This window comes from Drosophila elegans, unplaced genomic scaffold (assembly GCF_018152505.1).
Source record: "Drosophila elegans isolate 14027-0461.03 unplaced genomic scaffold, ASM1815250v1 contig_476, whole genome shotgun sequence".
Taxonomy (NCBI): Eukaryota; Metazoa; Arthropoda; class Insecta; order Diptera; family Drosophilidae; genus Drosophila; species Drosophila elegans.
The window spans coordinates 23,391,037-23,413,007 of NW_024545863.1; the positions used below are offsets into that span (position 1 = coordinate 23,391,037).

At 37.5% G+C, this 21,971-nt stretch overlaps 1 protein-coding gene and 2 non-coding genes across 4 annotated transcripts in view; all 3 read left to right on the forward strand.

Annotated features, from left to right (window-relative positions):
- The window catches only part of LOC108136850 (homeotic protein female sterile), a 44,088-nt gene that overhangs the window by 13,261 nt on the left and 8,856 nt on the right, over positions 1-21,971 (forward strand). The window contains exon 1 of one of the 2 annotated variants that reach the window (XM_017258275.2): positions 19,533-20,033. The exons of the other annotated variant lie outside the window; for it this stretch is intronic. The gene's annotated coding sequence lies outside the window, so the exon portion shown is untranslated. Of the gene's footprint in view, positions 1-19,532; positions 20,034-21,971 lie in introns of those variants that run through there. 2 annotated transcript variants of the gene reach the window in all.
- On the forward strand, positions 4,897-4,968 carry Trnag-ucc. Its single transcript has one exon. It is a non-coding gene; the product is annotated as a tRNA-Gly (tRNA).
- On the forward strand, positions 5,147-5,218 carry Trnag-ucc. Its single transcript has one exon. It is a non-coding gene; the product is annotated as a tRNA-Gly (tRNA).

Below are 21,971 nucleotides of genomic sequence, written 5' to 3' on the forward strand. Positions count from 1 at the left end.
AGTCATTTATATTTATATACTGTTTATCGATAACATACATACATAATAATACGTTTTTTACAAATTAAAAATAAGTTGACAATACAATTTGACTTACTAACTGTTGGTTACAATAGTTAAATTAAATTTAAATTAAAATAAAAATCCTCTTAGCTATAAACAACTATAAACTGTTTAGATATTAATAATTTTTAAATATCAAATAGAATTATAAATGAATATGGTTGAGTGCAACCATCCAGTCTAAATATTAGTGTAACAGCAGTATGATACAAAGTAGGATTTAGTTAAAGCCTTTAAGTGCATCAAAGTATGTACTTAAGGTTCAAGATAACTTATACGCATATAACCGCTGTCTTTTCAGCCTATCGCACTCCTTCTTTTCGCTGCTAGACTCAACAAAACTGTTACCAAACTTACTAACTTAGCCAACGAGCCCCCGCAAAAAGACAAATATAAAATAAATAAAAAAAGAAGTCAAGCAACGCCAGCAGCAAGTTTTCCCAAATGCGACACGAGTTGAGTTTGGGCCACTGCAGCGACTTCGGATCTCCGGCCGTCCGTCCGTTCGTCCGTCTTTTTGGCCGTCTGTAAGTTTCTGGTGGAAGCTGTTGCCACTTCCTCGAACCTCTCGCTCGCACGCGGGCGACACTGCATTTGAACAGTGGAACAAATTTGCAGCTGATTTATGTAAATCGCCGACGAGTTTTATTTAACTTTTTCTGTGGTTCCCAATCAGCGTATTGAATGCTCCCGCTCAGCCGCCCACCACTCCCTAAACCTCTTGTGCACTTCTTGCTGACTTTCTGCTTTTTTCCCTGGTTCATTTTTCGGCCGCTCTCGGTGCCGTTACTTGGCCCAAGTTTGTTGGTGGCGTGTGTATCTGAAAGATACAAAACTGCAATTCATTCAGCGAAAATTTTCGGTTGTTATGAATGGAGCAACCCACGCGTTGATACTAAAGTGGCTCTTGTTGTTCTTACTGCTGCGGTTGCTCTTGCAGTTGCTTTTCCAGTTGACAACTGCGCTTGGCTATGATGCACCTTTTTAATCCAGCTATAAGATTAACCCAATAAGAGATTTAAATGAAAACAGAGTAGCTTTGTTTGTGTCACATGTAGATGGCACATATATATTTTAAAAAAGCAAAAGTCTGAATACTAATGACATTAAAATTTCTATAATTGACAAGGAAAAACATAAGAAGTTAATTCTTGAAAAATATTGTTTGTGCACATATTAAATATTAAATCATAAAAAAAAATAATATTTAAAAAAAATACCAATTTAACACAACAAACTTAAAAAAATTGTTCTGCAAAGAATATATGAATGAAATATTATCATATATATTTAAAGACCTCACTTTCTGTATTTATTTCCTATTTCAATCTATTTTATTGTTATGATTATATTAACTGTTATTTCCATTTTGTTTTTATAAATATTTTAATTCGCATTGCAACTATGCTTATAAATCAAAATTCAATCATTTTAAATATTGGATTTATTTAAGGTTACTTTGAATTGAATAACCATTCTTAAAAAATCGAATTCTTCTAAATATGTATTAATTTAATAAGTGGCGAAACATACCTCCCCACCTACCCCATAAAATTAAGCAACAGGAGAAAAAATCGATCAGTGCCCCAAAGCTGTCAGACATCGTGACAAGCGGCAAAACCAAAGCCCAAGCTAAAATCTGGGGTTAGAGCGACAGGCCACGTTATGGTTTGTTTTTCCTTTTTTTTTTTTTTGGTTTTTTCTCGCTCTTGCTGTTGGCCAATATTCAAATGCAATTTATGTCATCGCCGCTTGCATTTATGCATTTATGACGTCAGCCTGACCATGGGAAGTGGTTAGCAGTTGTTGTTGATATGGCTGCATGTTGTTGTTACTGTTATTGCAGCTGTGGCAAGTCGTAAAATTTTAATGGCCGCAAAAAAATATTCTGCGTGGTGGAGGAGTGGGAAATAAGCCATTCACGGATAAGCTTTTGCGACCCATAATGAATAGCGCAAAAGTGCAAATTAATTACGAAAAACCTTTAGCCAAGATTTTACTGGTTGCAGATACATTTATGGCCAGTGGAGATACGTTAAGATAATCCTCGCATTTAATGTGCATTTTCTCACATATTTAACAACTTACTCTCCGCCTTTCTTGTGAAAATCAAGCGACTATAGAAACAATTCTGGTTCGTAAGAAACTCGAACAATGGTAGCCGTTGACAAACGCCTGAAATATGATAGTTCCGATCGAAACGGTTCTCTAGACGATTAGTTCGTTTCCTACCTACCCACTGAGCTTTTGAACAAACATTTCATTGATGGGAGAGATTTCTTTCGAAATGTTTTTATTGAATGCATCTCGAATGGATGTTGAAGCATTTGACAGTTAATTTGTTTGCATTGACAAAGCGCGGAGAGAAGTAAAAGCAGTAAAGTTTCGGCATTTTCCGGTCCCCCGGATTTCGGATCTTCGACATGCTAATGCGGTTCCGGTGTGCTTGGCTAATGGCCAAGAGGCAGTTTCTTGCCATGAACATCTTAGCCATGGCCATCAATTTGCATTTGCTGCCCACATTTACGACTCGCGTGCCCTTTTGGCACCTGGGGTTTCGTTCCAAAGTATTTTCTTGGGCCTCGTTTCATTCATGATTTCATCATCGAGCGATGTGGGCGCAGTTTACTACGATGCGTTCGTTGGTTCGTTCATTCATAAAAAAAAACTCTTCATTAACAACGCGTGCCCAGCCCTGAACCTATATATATCTCTTTCACTTCTTGGCCAGTTAGTAACCCAATACTCGCTTTTATGTGGTTAGGCTTGAATCAGGGGGGAACGGGTTGCATTTTCCATATCATCATTCGCTTCTGGTTGCATCTTCTATCGCTCCTTGTCCGCCACTGCTTGCCACGCTTAATTTTAGCAGCATTTAACCCAGATTTTGGCCGCTTGGCCGCTGCTTCTTCTTCGTTCGCTTAATTTTTTGTTTGCTAATGAAGTGTCAACAACAAATTGAATGTCTAACATTTGTTGCATGTCGCCAGTGAAACACAAACAACAACGGTCACAAGCATAGTTGAACATATGTCTGTGTCTTTGTTCAATGCTTTAAATAAATTAAATTACAAAAAAAAATCAAAAAGAGATTCAATTTATTGACTAAAATGGTTTTGGTATACCCTTCCAGAGATAAACAACCTCTTATAAAAACGATTAAATGGAATATAAAAAAATTTGCTGCTTACAATTTTTCAAGCAATTTCTGTCTGTTATAATTTTTTCTGAACAAATTCCTTGTTGCTCATAAATATTTAAAGGAAGTAACTAATAAAAACCATAAAATTATTGGCATTTATATTGTTACTGGTCTTAAATTATTTGTATTGCTTTTGAAAAAGTAATACAAATTTATACCCTGCATTTATATATTTTATTTACTCAAACCAAATGAAAACATCGAAATAAGTAAACCAAAAATTTTTAGAGCAATAAACAATAAAGAGGAAATTAAATCTTCATGAGCTTTCATCTATCATAAGCTATTACGAACCCATTGAACAACCATTCAAATCCACCATTCAAAGAGCATAAATATATAATTTATGCCAACACGTAGCCGCCACGTAGGCACAGGCGAAACGGCAAACATGCCCTGGCCCAAGGCACAAACCGAATTCATTCATTTGTCGGCATCATGGTGGTTTTTTTTGCTGTTTCTGTTGCTGTTTGGTGTTTCTGTTACTGTTGCTGTTGCAATCATTGAACATCGCTTGCCAAGTGTGTCGACGTCGACGTTGGCAGAGCTTAGCTACTGCAAAAAGCCAAACTAAAGTTAACATCGACAACAACATCGGATCGGCGAGGTACGATCAATTTGCATACAACGGCGGCCGTTTTGTGAATGAAAATATTTTTCCATTTTTTTGTTTCTGTTTTCGTTTTTGGCCAAGTAACAACAACAAATTAAAGCAACAAATGCAATAAATTGTTAAATTTTATTATTCTGCGCCGCATATACAGTGTGCTGCTGCCCGACTTCGTCGACCTACGCACACAGTGGACACAGTGGCAACCCACACAAGGCGACAAGTACGAGTATCTGTATCTGTAAGATACGCAAGACAAACTACGGCTGTGTTGCGGCTAATTTGATTCCTGCATTGGCAAACGCTTTGCAAACAGTCAAAAGCTGCCGATTGTTGTTTCTGCGGTTTTGGACGCCAACACAAAGATACGGCCTCAGATACAGATTGATATTGCTTGCGATTATTGGGAGATGGAGCTACAACTTGGTTTTGTTCATTGATCACTTGTTTTTTTGTTTCGTTTCTCGTTCGTCGTTTGCCGTTGATTCATTCATTTAATTTTCTATTTTCTGTTTCTGTTTCCACCATTTACTTTTCATATTAATTGCTGGCGATGCCAAGACGTAAATGTGATAATAAATTATTACAGCAAAAGACATTTACTTGGTGGGCGTTCATTACAACAACCATAACAACCAGCGACAGACACTCAAGTCAAGTTGAAGCCGATGTTGTTTGGAGCCGCTTGTTGCCTTTGTGAACCGCTCAGCCGACTGTTTGCTTTATTCGTTTTCAATGCGTTTTAATTATATTCATAAGAAATATGGTTACACAAACTATTTCCTGTCGCCGCCAAGTGAAAAAGTACACTAAACAGAACCAATTAAAAACGCTGGAAAAGAAATTAATCAGCATATTGGCAAGGTTAACCACGTTATGAATGGAATACCCATAAATAAGTTTTGTTTTTAGTGAAATGTTAATTTGATTAAAACTATTATATGTATTTGTCACCAAAGTTTAATAACTTCGTTATCAGTACTCAAAATTTGTGCTTTGGTTAGGTCGCGGAGATTATGTGGCGTCGGTGGTGTAATGGTCAGCATAGTTGCCTTCCAAGCAGTTGACCCGGGTTCGATTCCCGGCCGACGCACAGAAATTTTTTTTATATTCTTCTATTTAAACACTTTTTTTTTTAGTTTGTATCAAAATAGTTTTAAATCATTTGTTTCTTTGAATCATATTTCCTTGATTAATGAAATACATAATGCATTAGTAGAAATGCAATGGAAATTGTTTTGTATATTAAAAAAAATAAGTGCAAAAACGTGGCGTCGGTGGTGTAATGGTTAGCATAGTTGCCTTCCAAGCAGTTGACCCGGGTTCGATTCCCGGCCGACGCACTTAAATATATTTTTTTTTAATGTTATATATTGACACGTCCTAACAATTTGAAATGTGTTGTTATGTTGATTAAGTGTACCAATATACAGCAATCACCAATAATGGCTCAATTTGAGTGTCAAGTTCAATTGCCAGAACTAACCACTTGCAGCCCCAAAGTGATCAGCCAAAATGCACATAATTTCCTCGAGCGCTCATCATTTCAGAACCAAATCCCATGCACTTAACGCATCAGTTGCCCTCGCTCAAAAAAAAAAGAAAACGATGACAGGCGAAATGAGAATTTATATGGGAAGCCGTAAACAAGGCGACGCATAAATAACAAGGCGTTCCAACTGAAGCATGGAACCTGGCAATGGCAAACTGGTAAACTTGCAACCGGCAACCGGCAGCTCGAAGATCCTACAAAATCGGGAGAGGCTGTCGCACGCGCAACTAATTAAATTAAAGGCGATCGCCCAGGTCCCTGGGTTCCGGATCAGTTCGGTTCTGGGTCCGTTATGTTGGGTGGGCGGGTGCAGTTTAGTCGGCGAGCCAAGCTACTTTGTGTGTGAAATTTATGTGCAATAATTTAAAAAAAAACCAGCAGGCGGCGTATGCCACAAAGTTCCCACACCCCCACTAGACGAAAATTGATCGTGCCTAAGCGAAGTGTGCATATTAAGTGCACCCACTTTCCAAGCCAAATTGGCAAACGCCTCCATTCTCTGGCAGATCGGTTACGTTTTCAGCTGACTTCTTTTTATGGAGCAAGTTCAGTTAAGTGACCCATGTGTGTGCTTTTTTGTGTAGGACAATGTGGCACGCGACTCGGCCACAGATCGCAGACCGCGGATCACGTGGGGCAACTCCTCCTCCACCTCCACCACCACCTCCACAAAAAAGCGAAAATTCTGCGTGCGAACTTGGCATCGACAAGTGTAGGAATCGTACGGATGACGTCGTAATGTCTGGTCGCAAAAATGTTTGGTGGCCGATTTTTGCGGGGGTTGCTTTGTGTGTTTCTCACAAATCCACCCACCTGAGGCGCTGATCTGCCAAATGTCGGTCAGTCGTGAGAGCTACCGAATGGCGATGAGTTCAAGGGCAGAGCAAACCTTTTTGGCACACGCCACAGGTTATGCGATGGTAAGACCAAACGGAGGCGTTCTTGGCACGCTTCGATCTGGAACGCCTCTTCGCCATTTTGGCCCCCACGTCAGCTTGCAACTTGCACTTTTTTCCACTCTAGATGCGTGTGTCATTGTCGTCTGGTCGTGTGCCGACTCAAATAAATCAACATGTTGCTGCCTATCTTAGGCATCCGGTTCGCCCAGGCTCAGTGCATATTTCTACACAGTATTTCTTATTACCTTTCGGGCTTTTTTTTTTGCTTTCGTTTTTTGTTTTTAGCATATTATGCAAACGGCGACTCAATCAAGGCATTTTATTAAGCATTTTCAGGGGTTTTAATTTGCACTGGTTGAACTGCAGAGTCGGCTCGCATTGTTGTTGGCTTTTTTCTTTTTCTTTGGGCCATGTCAGTGTGAGGCTGCAGCCACAAACATGGCAGTCAACAAATTTACGACATAATAATTTACATTTATCTGCTGCAACGAGGCAGTCACACTGCCAAAGCAACAAAAACAACTGGATCGCGGTATAAGTGCGTGTGTGTATTAATAACAAGAAAGGAAAAGTCCGTTTCCCCATGGTCGAAGTGAAAATGTCCTAGCAAGGGCATCAAAGAGAATTGCGGTTTGAATCGGAGTGAAACTAGAAATTAATTAAACAATCTTTTCGCAAATAAGGCGTTAATAAAAGTAATAAATATATAAAAAAGAGCAAAGCTAGAGAAATAATACTAATAATTGAATAAAATATTTGATTTTTTGAATATAGTATTTAAAGTTACCACTTCAACAAATCATCTGAAAATAAGAACACCACCCGTTTTTAGGTCTCTCAGGTGAGGGTATCAAAAGCCAGCGCCATGTTGTTTAATAAGTTACCTTCTTGCGATATGTCGACGTCAGACGCAGACGTCGCCTCTTTATCAGTTTATTACTTGGCAAACTTTTCATTTTAATATCATTCGCATTTGCGCAATGCATTTTGTTTTTTTTTTTTTATTTTTTTTTGCTTTTTGTACGCCGCAGTTGAGCGACTTTTAATTTTGAACGCCTTCTTGGCAAGGCCTCTGCACAGGAATCGAGTTGGTTGAGCGACGGCGACGACGAAGGCAAAGATGATAAATGCTTACCGGTTTTGTCCGTCAACCGGTAAGCAAAAATATAAAGAAATAAAAAAGTCCCTGGAAAACGACCGATGCACTTTGAACCAAGCGCGACGTGTGGAAAACTTTTCGCAGTTCAAAGTCAAGGAACAAGCAGCTCCTGCTACCCATTTGCCATTTTCTTGTTGAGGAAAGTTCGAAAATCGATAGAGCTAAAAACTGCCGGCATTGTTCTCCTGCAAATTACAGAACTCTCTCAGTATTTCGTTTTCTCTGCTTGCGTATACTTTTGTGGGCCCGGTGAATTTTTATGAATGAATACGACAGTTTATAGCATACTTAGCAGGGCGCATGCGTTGCCGTTTTGTGGTGTACGTGCGTATCGGTGTGTTTGCGGAAGTTTTCTATGACGAAAGCAAGGCCCCAGAATGTCCTTGACGGCGGAAAGTTTCACACAACAGGTGGAATTTTAAAGATGTCTGTGTCTGCGCCGGTCTTTTCCCCCATTTTCACTTTCACACAATTCCGTTTGACGTAGTTGAGCAGCGAACAAAGTTACGCGACTCGTAAATTTTCATTAGACTGTTGTACAGTTGACACAGGCGATAAAAATAGTTCCAGTAATTAAAAAAGTGCTTTCTTGCTTGATAGTTCAATTTTCGTTAGGGTTTGGACCAAAGCAACAATATTTTACTTAGTAACATCATAAGTCGCTAGAAAGATTTACAAAATATTTCAATCTGCCAAGTTGCCGATGAAATTTTAAAACATTAAGCCCTTAATAATGTTTAAAATTTTTAAGAACATCTGTAAATTTTTGTATGTTTAGTAACCTTTACCTTTACCTTTTTAAAGATTTAAAAATGAATCTTAATAATAATAAAAGTTTTAAACATTTTAGCTATAAAAATACACAAATTTTCATTTATTAAGCTAAGCTTCCAACTCACAACACAAATCTAAGAGCAAATTCGAAGGCAGAAACTCAACGGACGTAATCACAACACGTTTCCATGGTGAAATGTTTTGTTAACAAGAAAGAAAGTAAACTTCGGCAAGCCGAAGTTCATATACCCTTGCAGCTATTGCAATAATTAAACATTTTTGAAAACATTAAAATTATGATTTACTGCGTATATGTTTAAAAACATTGAAGCTATGATGATTTGCAGCTCAATTATTTGATAGTTATTTTATATATTTTTATTGTTCCTATGGGAGCTATATGATATAGTCGTCCGACTTTGATGAAACTTAAACCGTAAATCGAAAATATTTAACCATTACTAAATGTCGAAGAACTAAACAAAAAATTAAAAAACAGAAAAGTTATAATTTTTTTTCATTTATTTTTCCGATTGTTCCTATGGGAGCTATATGCTATAGTCGTCCGATTTTGATGAAATTTTTACCATAATTCTGAAATATTTAACCATTGCTTTATGTCGAAGAACAAAACAAAAAATTTAAAAACAGCAAAGTTATAATTTTTTTCAATTATTTTTCCGATTGTTCCTATGGGAGCTATATGCTATAGTCGTCCGATTTTGATGAAATTTAAACCATAATTCTGAATTATTTAACCATTGCTATATGTCGAAGAACTAAACAAAAAATTAAAAAACAGCAAAGTTATAATTTTTTTTCATTTATTTTTCCGATTGTTCCTATGGGAGCTATATGCTATAGTCGTCCGATCCGGCTCGTTCCGACTTATATACTACCTGCAATAGAAAGACAACTTTTGGGAAAGTTTCATGCAGATAGCTTTAAAACTGAGAGACTAGTTTGCATATAAACGGACGGACAGACGGACAGACGGACAGACGGACAGACGGACAGACGGACAGACGGACAGACGGACAGACGGACATGGCTAGATCGACTCGCCTAGTCATGCTGATCAAGAATATATATACTTTATAGGGTCGGAGATGTCTCCTTCACTGCGTTGCAAACTTCTGACTGAAATTATAATACCCTCTGCAAGGGTATAAAAATAGTCGGCTCAGAAGCCTGACGTGGCTAACGATGATTAAGCCAGCCATGAAATTATTAACTTGTTTTCGCGAGTCTCGACACAAATGTTACCATAAATGGTGCGCTGAGAGGGAGAAAAGCGAAAACCGCAATTAAGCTGAAATCACAAAGTTTGTCCAAAATTGGTTAAGACCAGTCAAAGGGAGCCAAACAAAACAACCGAAACAATCGAAAACAACAACAAAACACAGAAACGATGAAATGATGGCTGAAAAAAAAACAGAAACTAAATTTGTGGTGCCTACTTTTGACCAAATTTGGATGAGTCTTTTTTATGAATTGTATAATATGCTCATACATTGTCTGAGCATTAAAATCACTTTGTTACTTGACCTGTTTTTCGACTTCGGCTTAAAGAGTGGCAAAATAAAATTAAATTTTAAGTGTCTGACATTTCATTAAAGAGGTTTTGGGGTTTTTTTCTCTGTTTTACTGGAAACTCTTGAATGGAATGGCATAAAGTGAGATCTTTAGACACATCTATATCGCCTGTTCACGCCGCTAGGTGCAGCCAACAATTCCCTGTTAATTAAGAACAACATTCACAATGATTCATACTGATGCATGTTAAGACTTTTCCACTTCGTGTTCAGCATTAATTTACCGTGAGATTATTAACATTAGACCAGGAGAAAACAGATTAGTGTCCAAAATCATATCTAAATCATCAAGCAGACATCTTTGAAGTTAAAATATGTCGAGAGTTGTATACTCTAATTTAAATCCTTTTTTACTAAAACAAAAGCGTTCATGATCTCATGCATATCCAGATAATTTGTAGTTAAATTACCAAGAGTCTAGATTTTTATATAATGCATTAATTTAAAGGATATTATCTATATAGTAATAGTTATAAATCTTGACTGCCTATAACATGCTTTGTAAATTTCTTTTAAATTTTCCGTTATAGAATGTGGAATATTAAATGTTTTTTTAACTGCTTCATATTCTGACGTTTTGTTTAGGGGATACCGACTTCTTATTGTATTCGAAATACCCTTTAGTAGAGTATTAAAACATCCATTTGAAAATGCAAGTTGTCAGCCGGCAAAAAGAAATTTCATGTACTGCATAGAGGAAATAGAAAATACTGCAGGGCGGGAAGGGGAAGAGAGTAGAGCACCGAGATCCAAAAAACTATTTGAAGTTATTTTCGCACAACTTGGCCTGACACTCGTCTGTGTCATTGTTGTTTTGGTGTTGTACGTGGTGTGGTTTTTGTTGTTAAAGCGTGCCTGTAAAGTGTTTGCATGCCACAGCGAAGAAAACAAAAAATAAATGAAAAAGAGAGGCATACAACTACAAAAAATAAGGCGAACAATGTAGGCGTATTTTGATTATGATAAACTGGCGAATTATGTTGTCACTTTGCATTTTTCTTATAGAATGAAATTATATTTTATAAGCGCTCTGCAAGTCAAGAGAGTTGTTCGGCTTGTTGCTGTTGCTGTGGCTGCCATAAGACTCGGAAAATATTTACATGTCATGGCATTTGAAGGGATTTATGTGGCCCCAATGAGACCTGCCTGACTTGTAGACGACGACACATCCACCCCGGCCTTTCTGCCATGAAAAATGACGAAAACGAAAACGAACCGAGGAAACCGAAACAGAAAATACTTAAGAATTGTATTAGCTAGCGGAGGAGAAGGAGAATCACCTATCTAAAAAATATATCTTTGCACACTATTTTTTTTGCCTTAGTGAAGAGATCAGAACTTAATAGACAAACGTTTATAGTACCAATACCCTGCGCACCCGTATCTGTGGCTAAATATAAACTTACGCGAACTATTTATATCGCTCCACGTAACGAGTATTAGCTGCTTATTATTATTGAACAACAAGCAAAAATGCTTTCAGCTAATTATTTGCCGACGTCAAGTTCATGAGAATTTTAAATTCTCGAGGAAAACACAACTATGACGTCGCTTCCATCTAAACAAATCCAAACACACCGAAAAATGTGGGGGAGCGAAGTAAACAAGGCCTATCTATATGTCGGTGCTTTTTAGATTTTGGGCTAAATATAAGCTTGCAATTTCTGGTTCGTCATGGAGGAAAGAGGATCTAAAAATACCCCAAAAGAGGAAATAGTGAAATGGGCCACTAAATCAATAAAAACCCCAGCACCAACGACGTGACACACTTCAGTTTGAATCAAAAATTCCACTCGACAACACTGCGAACATTAAAAATTACAAGATATATCTGGAATGTCTGGGCCACCTCGCTATAGGGATACAGCTATATAGGTATAAAATTAATGGCAATCTGGCAGCGTAAACACGACAAAATTTGTTCTTGCCCGTAGCCGTGTGCCTTGGCCCATTGTCCCAGAGCCAGATAGTTTTGTGTCATTAGCCCAAGATACGAGGGACTGCCATTCCATATGGCTGAGATGGAAAAGCCGAAACGAACACTGAAAATTAATGATGCAACTGCGAAGTGTGTCACGGATGCCGCGACCAGAAAGCCAAAAACGAAGAACCCAACAGATATTTCCTCACAGATATTTTCCTAGCACTCACAAGGCAAAAGAATATTTTCATTAGCAGCTGACAATATTGGAAATTGGTTCACATTCAGCTTGCCCGGTTGCCGGGCCCCCTTTGTGCTTTTAATCAAACGGATATATTTTCCCCGATATCGCCAGCTATAAGGTATACTACATACTCGCCTTGACTATATTTAGCCGTGTGACATCTATATATCCGTGTATATTATGCTGATTGACGCACAATGCTTTTGAGAACAGGTTCTGTGACGCTACCCGACTTATCTCTACCATATATGGTTACACATACGCATTTTTATCTTCTATCTGTTCGTGCCAATTGATAAGAAGGCGAAATATTCGCTAACCAAACGGTGAAAATTTCGGTTAGGAAACTCACACAGAGATATTTTATCAGCTGAACTTACATCATACTATAGAAAGTAAAAGGATGTTTTGGTTAAGTTGTATTTAAATTGCCTAACAAATTATATTATTGTCTTATGAGTAAAAGTGGTACTATTTCTCCAAGCAAATTAAGATAAATACAAACACAAAAAATAAAAATTATCACACTAAGCAAAATGAAGCCAAATGAAAATCAATCATAAAACAATACTGGGATCACTCGTCCATATGCAGCCGTAAAAAGTTGCGCATTTGTCACAATTCTAAAATTAAAATGCCCGAATATCTTTCATTTTCCCCAGCACAACAAATCGTAATATAAACTATCAACGGCATTTAGTGGGATTAACTTTTTGTGGCCGAGAGCCAGTGTCATAAATATCAAAAATCTAAAAAAAAAAAAATCGCTGCCCATGCACGCCCCATAAATAAAGCCATTAAAATGGAATTCGACGAATTTTCAGCGAACGGGAAAATGCATACACATAAACCCAATCCATCAAAATCAGAAAGATAGGGAAAAACAAAAACACGAATAATGCAGCGAAATCTATTTTCCCTCCCCATGTGATTTGCCAATCATTGTTGATCTATTTTTAATTTTTGCCGATCGCCAAAAATTTAAACGTCATTAGAGAAGTAGTGTGTTCCTAAAATTACCTTGACCGAGCGCAGAAAATAACAAAAGCCTATAAATAGACGAAGAAATCTACGTGAGCATCTAAAGCGAGCGCAGCTGATTAAGCGCCACAGAATTTATGAACTTGACGTGAAAAATGTATATTGTAATTATTTTGCTATTTGCACGCGGCGCTTTTTACGTCATCTTTCAGATCGATTGTGATTTGCCATTTGGCTCTTTGCAGCGCTCTGCAGTTAATAGTTTACTTACGTATACAGAGGATAAAGAGATCCGCGAAAAAAGCGCCAGCAGACCGCCTGCTGACTTTGGCCAATTTAGGTTTTGTTTGCCTGTTTCTCGGCACACGAATCTCTCTCTATTCTCAGCCAGCTGATTGGGCATTTCAGTCAACTTTTCCCCCACCAGCTGCCTTTAATTTTTTCTACGTCTTTGCCCTGGGAATAATAATAATAAAATAAAGATGAACGAACAAATTTTGATTTGTTTTGGTTTTTTTTTTTTTTGGCTAAATATGTTCAACGGCAACCGTTTTTAAAATTAGTTCGAGTGAGCACCGCGTTTTATAATTAGATGATTGCCATGTTTTCGTGTGCGCCCAAACAGGAGATCAACATAAGTAAAGCATGAGTACTTATCAAACACATTCGTGCAATCTATTTCCGATGCCATTTTATTTGACCCACTTTCACCAGGCGAAACAGGCTGAATCGAGCGTCTTATTCCTAATTGGGATTGTGCTGAGTTATTATTTATGAATATTCATGTTTGTGCCAAATCTCATAGAGTCAGCAATTAGACAAAGGCAATGGGGCAGTGGGTAGCTGATACACAATTGCCAAACAGCTGGCCATTTTGCTTTCCAAAATTGAAGCTGACAAGCAGACAGCTTAGAGAAAGTCTTAACTATATTGCTCCTGTATAATATTTTCATCTGAACAAGTTTTGATTGTTACATGTAATTTACATAAAATTAGAAACGTATTATTTTTAAAAATATAAAAGCTTAGATCAACATACAATTTAAGAAAAAATATTTAAATACACATAATAAATTAAAAAAAATTAACAATGCTGCCAAAAATTGTAGAAAAAATTTATTGACCATAAATTATCACCCTTTAAACAAGTTTAGACGTTTCCAAGAATCATTGGTTAATATATTTAATACCACTAATTATCTTACTAATTTCCTAAATTTTATGCACTTGTTTTGGAATACTGACAACTAATATAAAACCGAGAATCAAATTTAATTCTCACCTCATTTTTCGCCGACCTCTCAACACAGGGGGAAAATGGCGCTGGAGCTGAATCTCTGATTCTCCGTGTCCCCTGGTTCTCCGCCCACTTCGTGTCTCTGCTCTAATTCAGCCAATGGAATATTTTTTGGGGTCTCCAAATGTTTAAATTTCTAATTTGTGTCTCTGAACAACAATATTACCCCCCTTTTGCTGTTGACTGCAGCAATTTACGGCAACATGCCAAGATCATAAAGCATATTATGATGCTCATAAATTATATGAAATAAAATATAGAAAAAATATCCAAAATTTATTTATGAATTTTTACAAAACAAAATAACACAACGGGATGGCAAGTAAAATTTAACTTTTTCTCTGCTCTGAATTAAATTTTACATCCTGACAATTTACAAGAGGTGAAATTTAAGAACCATTAAAACGGACGCAGCGAAGATAAATCCAAAATTAATATATGTAAAATGTATAGGTATGACAAAAGTTTTATATAAATTTATTCACACTTCAATTCCGAAGATGATGATGACGCCCACTTGGCGATTGGTTTATGGCTCTCACCTATGGACGAAACCAAAATGAAGTTGGCTTGCGTAATGCGCCGCAATCAAGTGCGTTTCAGCCGGAGTGAAAACTCTACAAAGCCCCCATTGGCAGTTGGCAGGGCAAAAGAAAACAATTTCAGTACCGAGGGCAAGCCAAAGACTAGCCAACCAATAACAAGTGAATAGAAAGAAGGGGAAAAAAAGCACGGCAATAGCTCAAGTGTATCTCATAGATATAGCCGTCGATTCGAGTGGAAGCGGGATGGCGGCAAACTTGTTGCATTACCAGTCAATACGCTTTTAATTACAGCCTACGCGAGCTGTAACTCAAAAGTTGCCCTAACAAAACTTTTCACCATTTACGGCAAAACGCGGACCTTGGCTAGAAGACAAACAGACAAGCCTGGCCTGGCATTGATGCCAATGTTTGTTTGTTGGTTGGTTTGTCTGTTTGTCAAGTTTGACTGTCGTGTTTCTATATCTGTATCTGTGTCTGCGCTGGGCGCATGCCATGTGTCATCTGGCTTGCGACTCGCAACTTGCGACTATCTAACGCCTCTGCCTCATCAAGAGGCAGCAGACGCAGCACTCGCCGTCTTCCCAATTGACCCACGCAAGTTCAGCAACGTTCTCAATGAGATAACACGGTGAGGAAACCCACACGATACACGGCACACACACTCAACCGTAGAATTGGCATATAGACAGATATAGATATCAATACAATGGTGGATATTTAGATAGGTAAGGCCTCACGAGCAGAACTTAGCTAAGAAAAGGGTGAACGAATTAGCAATCGCCAGAGTTTGCGGGATCAAAATGATATTAATATAATATAATATAATGCAAACTAAACTCACAATCTCTTTAATATTTTTTTGTATTTACCTCAGACATAAAATCCAATCTGATAATTTATAAAAAACTTCAAGTCAAACCTGGTATTGATAAAAACATATATTTTAATAGTTTACATTTTAATAGTAAATTCAGACACCTTAAAAACATTTTAATTAGTTTGAATTGCATAAACTTTGCCATTAAGAACCGACTAAATTTTATTATACATGTTACTTACTGCATAAATGCCTACCCCAACGCTAAAATAACATTGATTAGTTTGTTAAAGCCACAAAAAAGACAATAATGAATGTAAGCGAATTTATTTATTTGTTTATGTTAGGCATGTTAATTGGAGAGCCGACTTGTCCTGGGTGCGCTGATGCCAGTGCTACCAAATTAAGGAAAAGGTGCAGTGCTACCAGTCATCACCTTAGAGCTTAGCTGGGCTTATACTCAAAGAACGCCCCCCACCTGAATGCCATCCATCCATCCATGTCCATCTTTGGATGAAAACGGCAATCAGACAGGCAGTCAGCAGGCAGCCAATAATTTACAATGGCCACAAAAGTGTATTTTTAGATTGTGCAAACTATTTTCGTGGGTGTTTTGTCAGGGGCTGGGCCACAAGCACCTCTCTTCCGTCTTCCCCTTAAGAAAAACAACAATTATAAAAATTTTCTGAATAGATTTTGCTAAATTTAGCGCCACTGACTTGATGAAAATCGCGCAAGTTTTTATTAGCGTACCTTAGCCTACAGGTGGCCGACGGCCTCTACGTGTCCCTTTCCATCGCGTTATTTCGGCTTTATTCCCATCTCTTGCATCCCCCCTAAAAACCTCGATCGCTCAGCATTATGTGAAGGTTAAAAATAATCGGGAGCGTATGCGATTTGTATTTATTTTGTTTGGCAAAAACTTTCATAAATGAGCCAAAGTTCTATTTTTGGGTGGGGGCGCATCTGTCTGTATTTGTATCCGCATCCCTTGTGTATCTGCCAAGTGACTGACGTACTCTGTTGTTGTCTGGTGTTGAACTTTTTGCCGGCAAAATACGAAAAGATAGCATTTCCCCAGGTGTTTATTTTTAGGTCATGGCGTGTGCTGGAGCACACAACACACATAAAGGTTTTGGAACTTGAAGTTACCACTCGTGTCACGAACTGGATTTACCCTTTACCTTTTACTGATCTAAAGAGCGAACATTACAGTTTCTCTTCCACCATCATAGCGTTTTTACTTTATTTCTCGCTACAATTTTGTTTATATATCCCAATAAAAACAATGCGGAACAAATGCCTCTGCACATTGCACATATGACGTGAAACCTTGTCCTTAGCACATGAAAACTGTTGTTTTATTTACAATGTAAACGAATGATAAACATATGATCTGAAATTCCTACTGCTGTCAATGGAATTTAAGAAATAAGACAGAAAATATAGGAAAAACATGGACAAAGTCCAAATATTTCTCTGTAATGAAAAATTTATTTGAATGCATTTTACTTACAGCATATATGAATAAATAAATTGTATGTTATTTTATCATTTAACATTGCTATTGAACTCCCACATTTTTCTTATGATTTTCTTAAGTTTTTATTTGTAATCGTATTTTATAAATTCAGTCAAGCAGAATTTTATCAGCCAAACTAATCAGTCCTACCATAAACTTGTTTTAATATTTTAATTTTCTCACAAAAATCAGTCACCAGAACACATGGTCATAGTCTTTACCCAGTGAACCATATTAAGTTCACCGTCTTTTACTTAGAGAATTTTATATATAAGAGAATTAATGGAAATATTTTGTATGTCCTACAAAAACAAAATAATAAAGGAAAAATTCTTTTCAATTGACCAAAGTGACTTCTTAAACTGAATAACATTACCAGAACATTGCGTAAACAATTCACTCTTCACAGACACATGAACTGTAAAGTATCATAAATAGGCACTTGCCAAAACACTTGCTCAACTATTTGCCAAACAATTTCCACCCTGACCTTTGGCGGCTACCGGGAAAAGTTTCTCAGAGATACAATGCCAGACGAAGACCCGAAAATCTGTCCATAAATGGTCAAGTGAATCATTTGTTTAGGAATCGGTACAATTCACGGATGGGTGTCGGTGTTTACGTCGATGCAAAAATTGCCATGGCTAATGGGCCGAAATTTTCGCGCACACTGGTGACGTATTTCGGGAAATCATAACATTTGCCAGCCGCTAAAATTCGCACACACGCGCACGAATCGATAGAAAACAAGAAAGAAAGCAAACTTCGGCAAGCCGAAGTTCATATACCCTTGCAGCTATTGCAAGAATTAAACATTTTTGAAAACATTAAAATTATGATTTACTTTCGTATATGTTTAAAAACATTGAAGCTATGATGATTTGCAGCTCAATTATTTGATAGTTATTTTATATATTTTTATTATTTTTAAGGGAGCTATATGATATAGACGACCGATTTTGATAAAATTTAAACCATAATTCTGAAATATTTAACCATTGCTATATGTCGAAGAACTAAACATAAAATTAAAAAACAGAAAAGTTATAATTTTTTTCATTTATTTTTCCGATTGTTCCTATGAGAGCTATATGATATAGTCGTCCGACTTTGATGAAATTTAAACCGTAAATCGGAAATATTTAACCATTACTAAATGTCGAAGAACAAAACAAAAAAATAAAAAACAGAAAAGTTATAATTTTTTTTCATTTATTTTTCCGATTGTTCCTATGGGAGCTATATGCTATAGTCGTCCGATTTTGATGAAATTTAAACCGTAAATCGGAAATATTTAACCATTACTAAATGTCGAAGAACTAAACAAAAAATTGAAAAACAGCAAAGTTATAATTTTTTTCATTTATTTTTCCGATTGTTCCTATGGGAGCTTTATGCTATAGTCGTCCGATTTTGATGAAATTTAAACCGTAAATCGGAAATATTTAACCATTACTAAATGTCGAAGAACTAAACAAAAAATTAAAAAACAGCAAAGTTATAATTTTTTTTCATTTATTTTTCCGATTGTTCCTATGGGAGCTATATGCTATAGTCGTCCGATCCGGCTCGTTCCGACTTATATACTACCTGCAATAGAAAGACAACTTTTGGGAAAGTTTCATGCAGATAGCTTTAAAACTGAGAGACTAGTTTGCATATAAACGGACGGACAGACGGACAGACGGACAGACGGACAGACGGACAGACGGACAGACGGACGGACAGACGGACATGGCTAGATCGACTCGCCTAGTGATGCTGATCAAGAATATATATACTTTATAGGGTCGGAGATGTCTCCTTCACTGCGTTGCAAACTTCTGACTGAAATTATAATACCCTCTGCAAGGGTATAATGAGGTATATATGTATATGTGTATGTACATTCTTATGGGAATACCTGTTGTATTATTTTTACCTCATGCGAGACCGGAGAGAAGTCGAAATCGAAAAAGAAGAGAGAGAGACGGAGTGAAACTCACCACGGCGGAAAGGCCTGGCAAACTGTTGATTGGCTGAAATGCGCGTGCGCGATGAAAATGGCTGCAGAGTAGGGAGGCGACCAGACCTACGATTGGATCGACATCAGCTCGCAAAACCGGCCGGCTATGCCACACTATATATACATATAAGCGATAGATATTCGAGCGCCATGGTGACGTCTATGTGAGCGCTACGATTTCCCCGCCAGAGAGCGGGTTTTTCGATTTCGACTTTGGGGCGCGTGCCGTTCGAGCAGGGGCACTTTGATAGCGCCCGAGCAGGGGCACTGTATGGTGTATGCCATGGTGTTCGTGAGCGAGCAGCGATGTTGAGTTTCATTCATAAAAACCGAAAGAGGGCGCATCTCGTGCCTCAGTTGTGTTCGGACAAGCAAACGCGACGGTTGGAATAGAAGAAGCTAAACTAAGCAAACCAGCAAGCTAGCAAGAAAGCAAATCAGAAGCAGACATTTTATAGATATTCAACGCAATATATCTATTGGAAAATCCCGTATAATAAAATATCAAAATCGCTTGTGCAGTGAGATCGAGCAGTGCCAATAACAAAAAACAAAAGTTTTCACATAAATTAAAGCAAACATACAGCAAGACACACTTGCTTATTAAACTAAAACTTAAGTAAAAGTGAAAGGACGACGGTACGGCATGAATGAAAGTCCACAGCCACATAAGATGATTACACGAGCAGTGCTTTATTGATTTTTGCCTCTCAGTGAGAACTAAACTTTCGTGCAACCGACAGTGAAAATTATTGAGTCCGTCTAAGGAGTGACGAAAAGCCAGAAAGGCGACAAAAGCCAAAGGAAAATCCCTTTGAATTCTTCTGCAAGTGCCATTGCGATCCAGGTGGGTGTTTAACAGTAATGCAAGGGCAACTGTTTTCGTGTCGTGTGCTATCTAGTCTGTCTCATAAAATGTATTCTTTAAGTTTATCCACTTTTTAATTAAAATGAAAAATGTTCGCGGTGAATTCGGTTGAGTTATTGGCCAACAAATTTAATTTATAAGAACGCTAAAATAGCATAAATTTAATAGCTGATTTATGAGTGCCGTGTCGAATTCAAAATTTTATGCTAGGCAAGAAAACACTTTCTGACACTTATTGGCATATGGTTCAATGGGTCTTTCAAATAAATTTAATAAAAGTGTATAGCTTTAGACAAGTAACTGTTTTCATTTTATTTTAAAATAAAATTAATATGTTTAAGTATACTGTGTAAACTATTTTAAATTTCAATAGGCAGTTTCTTACGTATTTTACAAATTTTAAAGCAAAAGAATTCAGATTTTATACATATGTTCTTAAAGCTTCTGTGCCATAATCCTAAAAATGAAAAGAGAACTCTACAATCATCTTGCCAGGCGGTTTATTTTTGCAGATTTAGTTGAAAGATATAAAAATTCATTTAACGCTTAATAAAAATTTCTGCACGTTATTTGGGAAGCACCTGGGAGCAGACAGCCAAGCAACAAAATTTACGATTGCAACTATGTATTTCAAAATTTATGTAGCCAAGCACAAGTGTATCTGCATTAGCCATTTGCAGTTTTTGTAATTAAATTATTGTCATACACTTAGCGCTCAATTAAAATAGCAATCTGCCCAGTTCAGATGTTTACAATTTGATGGCAAATTTTTGGTCCGTCTGCATTCCCCACACTTACAAATCCGAGGACCCGCCCCCGTAACGCCAAACTTTTCCCGCTAATGCATTTCCTAGTGGCGGTTTTTAGTGCAGCTACTACGAAATGGAAAAACAATTAGCAAAATGATTTACATGCAACCTACCATAACCAACGAAATGAAAAAGCTAAAGATCATTTATCAATTTTAAAGCTCTTCCATCACTTTTCGTCAATTTTCGTATTTGGGAAAATAATTATGAGATCAAAACAAAAGGTGCCGACGCCCGTTGATGGGTCGTAGAGTTCATTTAACACTTGCTGCAGTTGCCAAATGGCACTTTGACATAGCCCCCCTCCCCCGTTTTGGATCTTACTACTTTATGTGGCCAAAAGTCTGAAGTTGCCGTCGGGAGTTGTTTTGTTCGTTTGCTGCCAAGTCAAACAAGAAAATTTTCATTTAAGTGCCCACTAAAATGATTTCGAGCAAAGAGGGAAAAAAATCTTTATAAAAATATACATATTCGACGAGTTGTGGTGTGGTTGTTGCTGTTGTTGTTTTTGTCTGGCCCGCGGCTGTTTATTTTCATTAATTGTTCTCATGAGGGGAAAACAGGCAACCAGAGCTGTTGGCATGAAAAGTGTGACAAAGTGTTACGCATGCAAAAGACGGCGGCAAAAGATACATTTTCATGTTGTCCATGCTAACTTGTTGGACACTCCTGGTGAAGGGGGATGGGTGTGGTGACGGTGGGCGGTGCACGGGGAGTGTTGGGGCCTGCTGCTCCCGCTGGGTGAATGATGGACTTTGTTGCCGCCCGGCCATTCCATCATCGTTCGTTTTGGCTCCGTGTCGCATGCAACTTGCATGTTTTCTATCTATGTATCTGCAAGATACTTTTACTCCCCACACACACACACAAACAATTGACTAATGATCGCCATCCCTTCGCCTTAAGCGTTTCACCAATTTCTTTTTAAATTAATAACCAAACAAAACAGAGAAAAAGTACCAGTGGAAAACAAAAAACTGGTATTATTATTGTTCATATTAATTGAGATATGTATGTTTTTTTTTTTGGTACTGTCCCAAGGTTGGGAATGCAAATCCGGCGATATTTGAGTACCGGATAGCATTGCACAAGATCGCCCAAGACAACA